Below are 12,927 nucleotides of genomic sequence, written 5' to 3' on the forward strand. Positions count from 1 at the left end.
AAAGTTGAGAGTGGATATGGAAGGATGTGAGAAACAAAACAAAACAAAACAAAACAGAAAAAAAAAAGGGATGAAATCAGAAAATCAGAAGTGCCATTCAATTTTCTCATTTTTGAAAGGATCGCAGAGTTGGCTGCACAACTAGAGAGTTTGTAGGTGGAGACAGAAGTGCTTGGGAGGTGAGAGGCTGAAGGGAGAACAAGCTAGGCACAGACGGAATGACAGAGAGTGAGAAGGAGCCAGAAGATTAGAACAGATTCCTGCAGTTAGTTTGAGGCCAAGCAGAGCAATTCAGAGGCCGAGAGAGAAGCCAGTTGAAATCAGTCAGCTTGGAGAGGCGTTTGAGCCAGAACAGCTGAGTTGAACCAGCCAGCGGGAGTTCAGAAAGAACTAGATAAGGTGAACTTACTCAGCAGTAAGTCTCAAAGGCTGAGACTTTATTTTGGGCCTAGGTGAGATTGTGTGAAGGGTAGAAGCTTCCAGAACTAGGCCTAGGTTAGCAGAGGGAGATGACAATTACATCAGGCAAATAAATGTCATGTTTACGGGTGTCATCCACCTTGTTTTATGACACAGGTCTCCCACTGGCCTGTAATTCACCAAATAGGGTGGGCTGGCCAGTGATATGTGGATCTATAAGATCTATCTGTCCATGCCTCCTCAACACTGGGGTTGCAAGTGCATACTAACCAGGCTCTAGCATGGCGAACATGGCTCTGGTAGGCCTTGCCCTGCCCGCATTCCCTCTGCCTTGCTAAAGACCGTTAGAGTACATCCCTAAAGCTAGCCCCCAAGGTCCAGTCCCTTATTTGGCTATTTCTACCTCCTGGGCTGACTACCAAGGCTCAGCTTTCAAAGTATTGAAGTCCAGCTATCAAAAGCTCCCCCTTTGGCTCACCTAATTAACATGCCTGATTAAAATGAACCCCCCTCATCCTAAGGTGGGGTTCCTCCCTTTCCCTTTATGAAGTGCTGTTTGCCTCTGGGCCACCTCTGACTCCTCTTTATCCAGAGGCAGCCCTCTGTCCTTCCAGGGCAAATACTTCCTTCCCCATCTCCCTCACCCTCTGTCTCCTGTCTTTGTCACTCTTTTTGTTTGTTTGTTTTGGTGTTTTGTTTTGTTTCAAGACAGGGTCTCTCTGTTAGTCTTGGCTGTTCCTGGACTCACTTTGTGGACCAGGCTGGCCTCGAACTCACAGCAATCTGCCTGCCTCTGCCTCCCCAGTGCTGGGATTAAAGGCGTGCGCCACCACGCCCGGCTTTAATTTATTTTTTATAGGTGTTTTGCCTGCAGGTATACCTGTGTACCAGCTGTGTGCCTGGTGCCCACACAGCCCAAAGGTGGTGTTGGATCCCTTGGAACTGGAGTTAAACCTGTAAGCTGCCCTGTGAATGCTGGGAATTGAACCCAGGTCTTTTGAAAGAGCAGCCCTGGCGCTTCAAGGTGCTGAGCCATCTCTCCATCCCTGACCTTATATTTTCAGTATGCAGTGGCTTTAGCAATATGTAGCAGCGTTAAAGTCCATAAGGCCATACACTAACAACGACAACAACAACAACAACAACAACTAGAAACATGGGACGTGAGACTGGTGTATCCAGAGCCTTAGAGTACCAAAGCCTTAGGCAGTGTACCACTGTACATACTATTTTATAGTTGTAATGTGCTGGTAGTCCCCACCTCACTCAGGAGGCACGGCCCCCCCAACCCCCCACCCCCACACACTTAGGAGGCAGGCAGGTCTCTGAATTCAAGGCCAGCCTGGTCTAAAGCAAGTTCCATCCAGGCCTACACAGAGAAACCCTGTCTAAAAACAAAACAAACAAAGCAAACCAAAAATCCACAAACGGAATGAGTAAGAGAGATTTATGTTTTTTTCCGCTCTTCACGTCTGAGTTGTCTAAACTCGCTCCCAAGCCCGTAGCGTTTTATCTATTAGGAAAAATATTTAAACTATGTTCGGTTGTACATTACCACAAATGGAAGAAGTAGGGAAGGGTAAGGGAAGTATTTTGGGATATTTTTAAGTGAATGTCATCATAAACTAAAAGACGGCAACAAATGAAAGTATTAAAATATGCAGGCGAATGACAGCAGTCTGGGAATTTACGAGGCAGTGGGGACAAGTAGCACAGCAGTGAGTGGGCACCGAGTGTTGCTTGCTTTCCCAGAGGCTTTTCCTCACTTCCTTTCAATCCCTTGCCAACATACATTTTTAGAAAAGCACAGAGTATGGATCTTATAACTCTCTATGTCACCTCAAGTTCAAGGCAGCCGAACAAGATCCAGAGGCAATGGGAAATTCAGGAGCTGAGCTGGCAGGTCATCCATCTGTCTGTCATCCATCCACCCGTCTGTCCATCCATTCATTGGTCTGTCCATCCATTTGTCCATCCATCCATTCACTCATTTTATATCTTAGCACTACGGTGGGAATTCTGGGAAGTGGTTTTTTGTTTGTTTTGATGGTTGGTTGGTTGGTGTGTTCTTGGTGACAGAGTCTCATTATGTAGTCTTAGCTGCCCTGAAACTCACTATGTAAACTGTGCCGGCCTCCAATTCACAAGGTCCACTTGGCTCTGCACCCAAAGTGTTTGGAGTACACGCATATGCCGCTACTCCAGGCGGGTTTTATTTGAAAACGTATAGACCACGGGAACTGGGTGTGCTGTGTAGAGAGACTGTGTCTCAAAACAAAAACAAACAACCCCCAAACCAACAACAGCAAAATGAAACAAAAGAAAAGAAAAGAAAACAACAACAACAACAACAACAACCCACCTTAGAACAACTAGTTGGGTGTGGTGGTTGGGTGTGGGAACAGCAGAGGCTCAGGATACCTCAAAACCAGCACAAAGGAGATTTATTTGTCCCAGAGTGACAAAATACAGGGAATAAGAGACAAAGACATGAGCTAGCAGACAAGGGACAAGAGGATAAAGGGAACGTGGTACTGGAGGGACACACACACACACACACACACACACACACACACACACACACACGAACAAGCGACACACATGACATGGGACATGACAACTACCATGATCTGTCTTTCGTTAGAGATGAGACAGATGTGGCCCATAGGAAAACAGAAGTTTATAAGAGGTAAAAGGGGAAAACCTGAGTTAGGATGCGATGTTTCAGTTTGATTTGTTAAGCATGTTAATTAGGTGAGCCATAGGGGGCTTTGATTGCTGGACTTCAATACTTTGATAGCTGGACCTTGGTTGTCAGCCTCAGAAGGAGGAAGTGGCCAAATAAGGAAATGGACCTCGGTGGCTAGCTTTAGGAACGCAATCTAATGGTTTTTAGTGAGGCAGAGGGATTGGGGGAGAAGGGCAAAGCCTGCTAAAGCCCTATCTGCCACGCTCAGGCGGGCTGGAGTCCCTTCAGTGGTACCTGCCTGTAACCTCAGCGTTTGGAAGGTGGAACCGGGAGCATCAAGAGTTCAAAGTCAAACTGTTACATAGTGAGCTCAAGGCCACTAGGCTACCTAAACAAAAACAAAAACAAGGATGCCTGATTGGGTAAAACACTTGCTATCTATATAAACACAAGATTCTGAGTTTGGGTTCCCAGTACCCCATAAGATCCTGGGGGGCTGGCCAGCCCAAATGGTGAGTTCCAGGTTCACTGAGAGACCCTGACTCAGAAAATGAGGTGGAAGGCTGGAGACATGGGTCAGCGATTAAGAGCACTGGTTGCTCTTCCAGAGGTCCTGAGTTCAATTCCCAGGAACCACATGGCGGTTCACAACCCTCTATACTGGGATCTTATGCCCTCTTCTAGCCTGCAGGTGTACATGCAGATAGACCACTCATACATAAAAATAAAAAGTAAATAAATAAATAAATCTGAAGAAGAAGGAGGAGGAGGAGAAGAAGAAGAAAGGAAGGAAGGAAGAAAGAAAACAAGGTGGAAAGCAGTAGAGTATACCTGACTTTGACTTCCGGTCTCCACATATGTGTGCACAGGAGCACACATTTGTATACACATGCACACATACGCATATAGGACACGCACACAGAACAAAACAAAACAAAACAAAAAACCCACAAAATGACCAATATAATTTTTAAAAATGACAGAGGACCTGAACAGACACCTATCTCATTAAAAATACACAAATGGGAAGCTGGAAAGATGGCTCAGTGGTTAAAAGCACTCTCTGTTCTTCTGAAGGACCCAGGTTCAATTCCCAGCACCCACATGGCAGCTCACAACTGTCTGTAATTCCAGTTCGAAGGGATCTGACACCCTCACACCAATGCAAATAAAATTAAATAAACTTTAAAAAATAGCCGGGCGTGGTGGCGCACGCCTTTAATCCCAGCACTCGGGAGGCAGAGGCAGGTGGATCGCTGTGAGTTCGAGGCCAGCCTGGTCTACAAAGTGAGTCCAGGATGGCCAAGGATACACAGAGAAACCCTGTCTTGAAAAATAAAAAAATAAAAAAAATAAAAAAAATAAAAAAAATACATAAATGGCAAATGAACATGAAAAAATGATCTATATCATATGTTAAGTTTAAGGTACTCATTCAATAAAGTGTCCTTTACAAGCATGAGGACCTGAGTTGGGACCCTCAGAACCCTTGTGAAAAGCCCCGTTGTGCAGTGCACGCCTGCATCTCCAGGGCTGGGGATGAGAGATGAGGGCTTGGGGAAAGGTCAGTCCTTGAAGCATTGTCTACCCAGCCTAGCCCAACCCTTCAGGTCTAGTTGGATGCCCCGTCTTGGGAAATAAAGACAGAGAAAGATGAGGAAAGATACCCAATGTTGACATGTATTCTCTACAAACACATACACACACATGCACACACACCACCAACAAAAACACCCCCCTATACATATGGGGGGGGGGCAACAGAAAATGTAAACTACAGGAGAATGAAATACATTTACACCTATTAGACTGGCCAAACTCCCAAACACTGATAAATAACACAAATGTCCAGAGGATGTGGAAACAACAGGAAGGGTCTTCCCCCCTCCTCCCAACCTCCCAAGACAGGGTTTCTCTGTGTAGCTTTGGCTGCCCTGAACTCACTTTGTAGACGAGGCTGGCCTCGAACTCACAGAGATCTGGGAAGGGTCTCTCTCTCTCTCTCTCTCTCTCTCTCTCTCTCTCTCTCTTTGTTGCTATCTTCCCACTTAGGAAGACAGTTTGGCCTTGACCTTTCTGTCTGTCTTCTTTCTGTCTGTCTTTTTTGTTTTTGTTTTTCTTTCATTTGTTCATATTCTCTCTCTCTCTCTCTCTCTCTCTCTCTCTCTCTCCTCTTTTCTAGTGTTTTGAGACAGTCTTTCTAAACCTCCTGATTTTCCTACCTCAACCTCTTGAGGAAATGGTAAAATAGATTTAAAAAGAAGAAGAAGAAGAAGAAGAAGAAGAAGAAGAAGAAGAAGAAGAAGAAGAAGAAGAAGGAGAAGAAGAAGAAGAAGAAACAACAACAACAACCAGAAACGCATTTCCAAAATTTTTGTTGGCCTCGAGGTTGAGTTTCACAATGTAGCCCAGGCTGGCCTGTAACTTCTGGTTTCCCCTTCCTCCGCTCCCCAAATGCTAGAATCAGAGGCTGAACCACCAGGCTAAACTCCAGAAATCTTTCAAAGCTTAGTTAAAGACAGCTGTGCATTTGCATGCTTGTAATCTCATTGCTTGAGAGGCTGGGGCGGGAGGATTGCTGTGAGTTTAAGGCCAACCTGGACTATATTATGAAGCCCTATGTCTTTCTCCCCGTTCCCCAAGATGGGGTTTTCCCAGGATAGCCCTGGCTGCCCTGAACTTGCTTTGTAGACCAGGCTGGCCTTAAACTCACAGAGTTCCGCTGGCCTCTGCCTCCCCAAGTGCTGGGGTTACTGGTGTGCACCACCACACCCACCCGGTGAAGTCCTACATCAAAACAACAACATAGAATTTAAACAGCTTTTTTTTTTCTTGTTCTTGTAGATTATTAGAACAAATTCTTTGAGTCGACTTGGCAGGATAGTCACTGCAAGACATCAGCCAAGTATGAAAAATATTCCAGTGTGGGAAAAACTGTAAGTTTCCAGATGGCCAAAGTTCAGACTTGACTCACTTGAAACAAGTTACCAACTAGAAACGCTGAAGGATGGAAGACCCGGAACACAGTAAATTCTCATTGATTGGCTGAAGCCGCTAAATAAACGGACCACAGCATCAGAGGGAGCTGCCGCATCCTGTCCAGCAGGTGGCAGAAGAGCGCTGCGTAGGAAAGACGTTCTCCTGAAGGGTGGACTCCAAAGGGCTGGAAACTCAGACACATAACCTCCTTAATGTAGGAGGAAACTGCCCGCAGAGGCTGCCTGGCTTTGGTTTTGTTTTAGTTGTTTTTGAGATAAAGCCTTAATAGGAAGCCCTATCTGGCCTACTATTCATCTACCGTTTCTGGTTTATTTGGTTGGTTTTAATTTTTATTTTATTTTTTGTTTGTTTTTATTTTTCGAGACAGCGTTTCTCTGTGAAGCCTTGGCTGTCCTGGACTTGCTTTGTAGACCAGGCTGGTCTCAAATTCACATTAATCCACCTGCCTCTGCCTCCCGAGTGCTGGGATCAAAGGTGTGCGCCACCAATGCCTGGCTCGGTTTGGTTTTGCTTTTTTGACACAGAATGCTACTCTGTACCCCAGGTTGGCTTTGAATGCAGATTGATCCTGTTTCCTTAGCCTCCTGACTTCTGTTTTCTTTTTGAGAGTCATCATTAAATGATATGGTTTTTGTTTGTTTTGTTTCTTGTAAACCTGAAATTAAAATTAACCTAGTGCTCTGCATTTCTGCTTGCTCGATTTGTCAGCTATTGATCTACAGGACACAAGAGGAAGCGTGGGGTCTGGTATTCGCACGTGTCCTTAAGTCTGTGTAACAAGTATCTTTGTTTTAGCTTGTTTTGGTTGTAACCTCACTGGATGTGAGGTCAGTTGTTGGAAGGACCCTGCTGTTTGAGGTTGCAGGACTCTCTCTCTCCCCAGCAGGGCCTCCTGCTCTCTGCCTGACTCTATCTGGAGAGTGTCTTTAGACACAGAGGCCCCTAACCACATATGGTATAGAGACCTTGACACAGCTCCCTGCTAGCTCTCCCCTCCCTGCCCTATAGGGTGATTAGCTACTGTGTTCCTGTTCATATGGTAGGGGCGTGCTGCCAGATGCAAAGAAAGCCTCCTAAAAGCACTTGGTTTCAACCTATTATGTACACCTATCCTGGAAACCCCCTATGCACTCCCCAGGGACTGTATAGCTCCCTGACTAAAGTTCAGCTATAGCTCCCCTGAAGTGGTTTCCAGAGCGTTCGATCTCTGTCGTGTTTTCAGCCTTCCAAACTCTGCCCCTCGACTTTTGTACCTCCTGCCTTGGGGGCGGGGTGGGGGGTCCAACTGCCCCCCAGGGAAGAGGAGAACCATAGTCAGTTATCTAAAGGGTTTTTTTTTTTTGCTTTGTTTGTGCGCAGCCTTACGTGCGCTAATCAAAGTACCACTCAGGCATTACCAAAGTGCTAAGATCTCAATTTGAGGCCTGTTGTGACTATGTGGGTCAGCCAGGCCTCTCTGTGAGATCCCATGATAACCAGGCCTCACTCGCTTTCTAAAATAAGAGTCTGAGATATTTGGTGCGTTAGCCTAGAAATGTCTTCCTTGTTAAAGATAACAGGCTGTTTTTTTTATGTGATTGGGTTTTATGTATCGATGGAAAAAAAAAAACCCCAGAGAAAGCAAATGGGCTGAGTGCAGCCGGAGGACAGAGCGGCTCGGTTTGTAGTGCTAGGGAGCCTTCCCGAGACTCTAACGGAGCACCAGAGGATGGGTTCTCCTTTAGTCAGGGCAACGAGCAAGGAAGAGTTGGTTTAATAGACAGAGCTGTCAACTCATAGTATTGAAAATGTCTTTTCTGGCTTCGCAGGACGGAGATCGCTGGGTGGGTTTGTAACTCCAGTCCTGTGGGGGAGCTGATGCCTCTCTGGACCTCCTAAGGCACCATGCACAGATGTGGTGCAAAGGCACAGAGGCAGGCAAGCCACACATTAGATGAATGAGGGAGGGAGGGAGGGAATGAATTGGTGGCAATAGGTTGGCCATGGAGGCATACACCTTTAACCCCAGTACTTGCGAGGCAAAGGCAAGTGGATCCCTGTGAGTAAAAAGCCAGCCTGGGGGGGGGGGGCCTGGAGAGATGGCTCAGAGGTTAAGAGCACTGACTGTTCTGCTATTCTTCTAAAGGTCCTGAGTTCAATTCCCAACAACCACATGGTAGCTCACAACCATCTATAATGTGATCTAATGCCCTCTTCTGGCCTTCGAGCACTGTATACATAATAAATAAAATCTTTAAAAAAAAAAAAAGTCAGGCATGGTGGCACACACCTGTAGTCCCAGCACTCAGGGAGGCAGAGGCAGTCAGATCTCTGTGAGTTTAAGGCCAGCCTGGTCTATAAAGCTAGTCCATGACAGCCAGCTCTGTTACACAGAGAAACCCTAATTTTGAAAAACGAAAAAATTTTTAAAAATTAAAAAAATTAAAAAAACCAACAAACCCAAAGCTCTAAAATGAAACAAAAATAGCAGCAGAAGTGCAACATGTATATTGAACAATACATGAAAAAAAAAAAGGTATGCAAAGGCTGGCCATGGTGAGGCAAGCCTGTAATCTCCGCATTTCAGGCAGGAAGAGGTGGGAGGAAATAGGACAGGAGCTGCAGGCCAGCCTGGGCTACGCAGCCTTGTCTTAGACAAAGGACTGCTTTAAAACCAGCAGTAAAGTGAACACAAATGAGTTAGTGGCCAGCCAAGAGAGCAAACACCAGCAACATCTGGGGAGTCACGGGAGTCTGTATCAGCAGCCGCATCGCCTTCCATTATCCCGAGATGACTGTTGCCTGTGGTTTTATATTAACCATTTTTATAGCGGGAAAGTACACATGACATAAACCTCATCATCTTAACTGCTTTCAATGCTCTGCCCTGCGGCAACGCCTAAAATGTTGTTCCCTGACCTCCACATGCGTGCCATAGCACATGTGTCTACGTGAGTGAGCACGAGTGGGTGTGTATATGCACTCCCCCCCAACACACACACACACATACACACACACACACACACACACACACACACACTAATAATAACTGGGACTTCCTGTAGACTCTTTCCAGCTCTCTCTTTCTGTTTGCTTAAAAAATTTTTTTTTAAAGTAAGGTTTCTCTGTATAGCCTTGGCTGTCCTAGACTCGCTTTGTAGACCAGGCTGCCCTTGAACTCACAGAGATCCGCCTGCCTCTGCCTCCCAAGTGCTGGGATGGCAGGTGTGCGCCACCACGCCCGGCTTTGCTTAAAGATTGTGTGTGTGTGTGTGTTTCTGCATTAGTGTATGCCACATGTGTGTAGGTGTCATTGAGAACCAGAAAAGGATGTTGCATCCCCTGGAGTGGGAGCTACAGGTGGTTGTGAGCTGCCTGAAGAGGCTGCTGGGAATTGAACTCAGGTCCTCCTGAAAGAGCAGCAAGTGCTCTTAACCACAGAGCCCTTTCTTCAGTTCCTAAACTCTTTTTAAATACTTTTGTTGTTGCTGTTTTGAGGCAGGGTTTCTCTGTGTAGCCCTGGCTGTTCTGGATTCACTCTATAGACCATGCTGGCCTCAAACTCATAGATCTGCCTTGCCTCTGCTGGGATTAAAGGTGTGCACCAACCACGGCCTTGCTTAATATGATTTATTATTATTTTGTTATTATTTTTGCTATTATTACTATTATTATTGCTATTATTATTATTATTATTATTATTATTATTATTATTATTATTAAAAGCCTTACTAGTTTTGAGCCCACAGTCTTGCTTTTGTGTTCCTCAGACACTATCCATCTTGGAGAATTTTTTTTAGAAAGATACATTTATTATGTATACAGTGCATATCAGATCACATTATAGATGGTTGTGAGCCACCATGTGGTTGCTGGGGATTGAACTCAGGACCTCTGGAAGAGCAATTGATGTTCTTAACTGCTGAGTCATCTCTCCAGCGCTGGATTTTTGTTTTTAACATTGGAGATTCTCACACTGACCTATGGGTCTCTGACTAGGTTAAGGTGGCTTCCTAGAGAGCCCATGGAATCTTCCTGTCTCATCCTCCCTAGTGCTGGGGTAATAGGTGTGACCACCATGCTTTGCTTTTTATGTGGGTGCTTGGGACTGAAGTCAGGTCCTCACACGTGAGCAATTAGCACTTTACCGACTGAGTCATCTCCAGCTTTACTCTGTAGTTTCTTAGTGGTCTGTGCTGAGGAACAGACACCTATGAAGGTTATTGCATCAGAACTTCTCAGTCCTGCTAACCCTGCCATTTGTGGGACTAACTCTGGTATGCATAGGACGGTGGGTGTCCTGTGCACTGCAGGAAGCTCATAGCATCCCAGCCTCTCTCCTAAATACCAAAAAGCATACCTTGGGCCAAGCTGTGACAACCCAAGATGCCTCCAGACATTGGCTGACGTCCTTTGGAAGGAGGAACCAGGTTGCCCTGATTGAGAGAACCCCGGGGTGGGGGGAGCTGGTAACCAGAGGCCTCTGCCCCAGGTTTGAGCTCTGCTCATCTCCTCTGACGTCATATCCTCTTCTAAGATCTTTCTGGGCTGGAGAGATGGTTCCGTGGTTAACAGGGCATGCTTTGCTCCCAGAGGACCCAGGTTTGGCTCCTAGTGTCCACATCCTCCTGTGACTCTGGGCATTCAACCCCCCTCTTCTGGCCTCCTTGGGCACCCAGATACAGATGGCAAACACACTACACATGGACACACGCATACATAGGGATAAAACTGCTTATTCTTTTCACCTTTGCTTCTTCGGTTTACCTGGAGGAGAACAGTGAAAAGTAGGGTGCCAATCCTATTGTATTTCCCTATGGGAAAAATTTCCTCTATCTACCCCACTCAATTACAAGACTCAAGTGGCCATGGGGCACTGCGTGCCTGTCATTCATTGCTCCTTGTTCCAGTGTCGTTATTCTGAAGAGGCTGGATCTGGGAAATCTTCATTTATTTATTTTATTATTTTATTTTTTGAGACAGAGTTTCTCTGTGTAGCTCTGGCTGTCCTGGACTCGCCTCGTGGACCATGCTGGCTTCAAACTTGCAGAGATCCAGCCTCTGCCTCCCAAGTGCTGGGATTACAGGCCTGCACCACTGTGTCTGGCATTTGTTTATTTATTTATTTATTTATTTTTTGTTTTGGGATTTTTTTTTTTCTAGACAGGGTTTCACTGTATAGCTCTGGCTGTCCTGAAACTCACTATATAAGATCAGGCTGGCCTTGAACTCATAGAGTTCTGCCTCCCAAATACTAGGACTAAAGGCATGTGCCACTACTCCTGGAATTGATTGATTGACTGATTGATTGGTTGGTTGGTTGGTTGGTTAGTTTTGAGACAAGGTTTTTCTGTGTAGCCCTGGCCTTCTTGGAGCTAGCTCTGTAGTTCAGGCTGGCCTTGAACTCAGAGATCCACCTGCCTTTGCCCCCAGAGTGCTGGGACTAAAGGTATGAGCCACTACCCACCTAGCCAGAATTTATTTATTTATTTATTTTTGGTTTTTCAAGACAGGGTTTCTCTGTTTAGCCTTGGCTGTCCTGAGCTCGCTGTGTAGACCAGGCTGGCCTTGAACTCACAGCGATGTGCCTGCCTCTGCCTCCAGAATTAATTTTTTAAATTTTTAAAAAATTTTTTAAAGTTCTTTTTTATTTATTATTTATACAATATTCTGTCTGCATGTGTGCCTGCAGGCTGGAAGAGGACATCAAATCTCATTGTAGATGGTTGTGAGCTACCATGTGGTTTCTAGGAATTGAACTCAGCACCTTTCAAAGAACAGGCAGTGCTTTTAACCTCTGAGCCATATCAGCAGCCCCAGAATTTATTTTTAATTAGTTCATTCATTTTCCTTTTGGTACTGGGTCTCAGCTAGCTCAGGCTGGCCTTGAACTCCCTGTGTTGCTAGAGACGGCCTCAACTCCTGACCCTCCTTTTGAGTGCTAGGGTTACAGGGGTGTACCACGTCACCTAGAGTGTTTTGAGGCATGGCGTAGACCTGCTTCTTCTGCTGGGGTTAAAGGCAGGAGTCTCTACGTCCAGCTTTTGTACATCTTTTATTACACTTCTTTCAGTACTGGAAATAAAACTCAGGGCCTCGTGCGTGCTGCGTGAAATGCTCTACCACTGAGCTGATCCTCAGCCACGACTTTGTAGTTCTTACCCAATTAGAAAGGATCTATACTTTCCCAGACAGGCTCTCTTAAGTTGTCTGCACTGTCCCAGGACTCCAGGACTCAAAAGCAATTTTCCTGCCTCACCCTTCCAAGCATCTGCAGTTCTAGACGTGTGTGCCACACCACCACCCAGCTTTAAAGACACCTTCAAAAAAAAAAAAAGATTAATTTATTATTATGTAAACATTCTCTGCCTGCATGCACACTTGCAGGCCAGAAGAGGGCATCAGGTCACATTATAGATGGTTGTGAGCCACCATGTGGTAGCTGGGAATCGAACTCAGGACCTCTGAAAGAGCAGTCAGTGTTCTTAACCACTGAGCCATCTCTCCAGACCCCTAAAGACACCTCTTTTAGGGGTTGGTGAGATGGCTCCGTAGTTAAGAATAGTTGTTGCTTTCTCAGAGGATCTGGGTTCAGTTATCATCACCCACATGGTGGTTTATAGACATCTGTTCCAGGGGATCCTACATCTCCTTCAGACCTCCAAGGGTGGCACCCACGCACAGGCACGCACCCACGCACAGGCACGCACCCACGCACAGGCATGCACCCACGCATGCGCGCACGCACCGTGGAATCCAGCCAAAACATTCATGCACATAAAAAATAAAATAAGTCTAAAAACCACACCTCTTTTAAATTAAAGTTTCTATTAATGGAT

This window comes from Acomys minous, assembly GCF_964271855.1.
Source record: "Acomys minous genome assembly, chromosome: 12".
NCBI classification, from domain to species: Eukaryota; Metazoa; Chordata; class Mammalia; order Rodentia; family Muridae; genus Acomys; species Acomys minous.